Genomic DNA, 3,351 nt, shown 5'->3' with positions numbered 1-3,351 from the left:
AAAATAAAATCAGCTTATGGTCAGAGAGCAGGAAATCAGATATCTCAATATCATAAACGGCAAACCCATGAGCGAGTACAAGATCTAAAATATGGCCCTGAACATGAGTGGAGTCCTTTATCCATTGAACAAAACTAAAAGAGTCGATAAGATTAAGAATCTCCTTCGATAACGGGTTTGACTGACCTCATACATGTTTGTTAAAATTGGCCACTAATAAAAAGCAGTCATACTTTTTGGCAGTATAAATTCAGTAAGTTGCTGTATGAACTCCTTTGCAGAGTGAGAGGGACGGTAATCACCCCCAATAAAACAGGACCCTTCCAGTTGAGATGGAGAAGCTGAACTTCAAAACTAGAAATCACATCCACTGAAACAGACCGACAGTGCTCAAGAAAAGAGTCTTTTGAAATAGTTACTAGCCCACCCCCTTAACTATTCGGGCGGGGAGAAATAAAATAATTCGTAAAAAGGATTTAAATCACCAACCTTGGTCCAGGATTCAGTGATGAAAATAAAATCCAGACTGTGAGTAGTGTACTATGAGTGTACATTCTTTTGTCTGCACATTTATCCTTACCACTTGCGTATCAAATGCAATATCTATTTTAAAACAGTATACACTTGCTGAATTATACCTCCCCACTACCTCCGCTGTACAGGAGACATTTCTGGCTGAAGCGTGGAAGAGAGAAGTTCACCAAAGCTGATTTATTAGATTAAAAAATACAGTAAAAAAATTAAATATTGTGAAATATTATGTTTCAGAGTAACTGTTTTCTATGTGAATGTCTCTTAAACTGTAATTTATTTCTGTGATGCGCAGCTGAATTTTTTAGCATCATTACTTCAGTCTTCAGTGTCACATGATCTTCAGAAATCATGCCCTAATATGCTGATGTGCTGCTCAAGAAACATTGATTATTATCAATGTTAAAACAATTAGTTAGTTGGTTATTAGTTAATAAATATAATTTTAACATAATATATTTATTATGAAAAGGATCCTGTTATTTACAGACATATAATCGACATAATAACGATAAATAAATAATAAGGCTTGAACATGCATTGATGGAAAAGATTGGTAACAAAAAATTTGCAGAGCAAACAGTGCAGAACTATATTTTGTTTGTTTCTCTTTATATAATAATTTTTATTTGAATTTCAAAAGCACAAAAATCGTATGTTCGCTTAGATATTTAACAAATAATGTAGGCCTATGTCCACAATATTGGTGCAATAACTACATAAAATAAGCCAAATTAAATGAAAATCAAATGGAATCACAAACACATGATAAATTTTGTTACGGTACTGATGCCAAGTGAAATAATGCTCGTGTGTGCACACGGAGGGTAGTCGACTGCACCGCTATTTGAGTACGCCTGCTGTAAACCATGCAGATGAATCACCATTAACCACACAAACACAACATTAAAGCCAAATATGATTTAGTGAGCAGCTTTATGGAGGCTAAATGCTCTAAATGAACCAGTTAAAGTCATCTATTGTGTGGCTAAACTAGTGGCTCTCGTGCTGGATATGGTTCGGTTTAGGCTTCACTTTCTCAAAAATACTTGATCTAAATGAGAAGTTGTTACTGTGAGAGATGTTTCACATGAAAAACTATAATTGAGATGTCAAAACATGTTTTAAGATTCTTCTGTCAGCCAAACAGTTGACTGAGAAAGCCAGAGAAGAGCAGAAGCAGGAGACAAAGTGATGATAAAATGAGCAGAGTTTATTGAATAATCTTAGTTGTGTATGTTTCAGTGTTCAGACTTCATCTGACCAGCACAAATATAACAAGTGTTATTATAGCACAGACCACAGCAATGGAGTATTACTGCTTCACTACATCATCCTTGAAATGGAGACATTCTCTGATCTCTTACTCATGAAGACAAATATCCACTGAAAGCACATAATCATAAGACCAAAAAAAAAATATATATATATAAATGACTAATGAATGAATGAATCAATGATATGAGTAAATAAATGATTAAATGATTAAAATGATTATATGATTAAATGGACAAATAAAATTAATTAATGATAAATCCTATGTGAATGAAGAGTAAATTAATATTAAAGAAAGCAAGGCACAAACCAAATGTATTGTTGCTCTCTAAAATTAATTTCTAAATACAATTTCTAAATAAATGACTAAATAAATGCAAAATTGTATATCACAGATTATATTATCAGCATAACAATTTGAGTGAAAAGTAAAACTTGAGAAAACGATCTTAATGTACTTACAGAAGACTGCAACAATGTTCTTCCTCTGTGTTTTTTGCTTTTTTAAAATAAAACATATTATTAAATCAGTGAAATAATAAAATAATAAATAAAAATATTTATTCTAGTTTAGTACTAAAGTGAGAGTGAATAAAATATTTATTCTAGTTTAGTACTAAAATTGAATGACTTCTTTTTTGTTTGTTTTTTTTGCTTTCTGACTACCAATGGCAGATATTTTATTTGTGTTAAGCATAAACTTGTTTAGCAAAGAGTGTCAAAAGATGAGCCTTGTTTGATAGAAAACTTTCCACATTTTAAGAAAATAATTTTTTAATAATGTCATGCTGAGATTTGATGAAATATCTTTAGATCTAAGTGACGGATTATGGGGCGCTTGGGGAGAATCTGTTGTTAATAATGCTGTGATTTCTGAACATGTTTTATGAAGTTATAAGCAAAACCTGACAAATTGTTGTATTCTACTCTGAGATCTTTCAAATGATATATGGCACATTACTATCTGAGCTGAGTGATGTTTTTGCCATATGATTTTTGTACTGTAATGTATTATAAAATATGAAACCATGCTTTTCTTATTTATCAGCAAATAACTGACTACATGCAATGTTCATACTCTAAGCTTTCATATGACACCTACAGTATTTGCTGCTGATCAAGCGCTTGTTAAGAATTGCAGTAAAAAGCTGAGTTTCTAAGCTTTAAATTAGACATATTGTGTGTTATTCCTTTTAGTGGTTGCTTAGTAATTAGATTATGAATATTTTTGTGGGGGTACACTTTAGGCTTAAAGGGTTAGTAGTTAGTAAGGTAGTTGCTAAGTTTAGGTATGGGATAGGATTAATTGATCTAGAATGTGGTCATGAAAAATAAGACATTAATATGTGCTTTATAAGTACTAATAAACAGCCAATATGCAAGTAAAATGCATTCTAATTAATAGTGAGAATTCTTCTTTATCCACCTTATTTTTCCTGGACATTCGTAAACTTTATGTGCGAGGCTTCTGGTCTCTTCCGCGTCCAGCTATTTTTAGCTGTACAAAACAGCTAGTTTTGCTGCTTGAAAACTGGTGTGTCTTAC

The sequence above is a fragment of the Cyprinus carpio genome, chromosome A7 (assembly GCF_018340385.1).
Source record: "Cyprinus carpio isolate SPL01 chromosome A7, ASM1834038v1, whole genome shotgun sequence".
Lineage (NCBI taxonomy): Eukaryota > Metazoa > Chordata > Actinopteri > Cypriniformes > Cyprinidae > Cyprinus > Cyprinus carpio.
Note: the sequence above shows the minus strand (reverse complement) of the source record.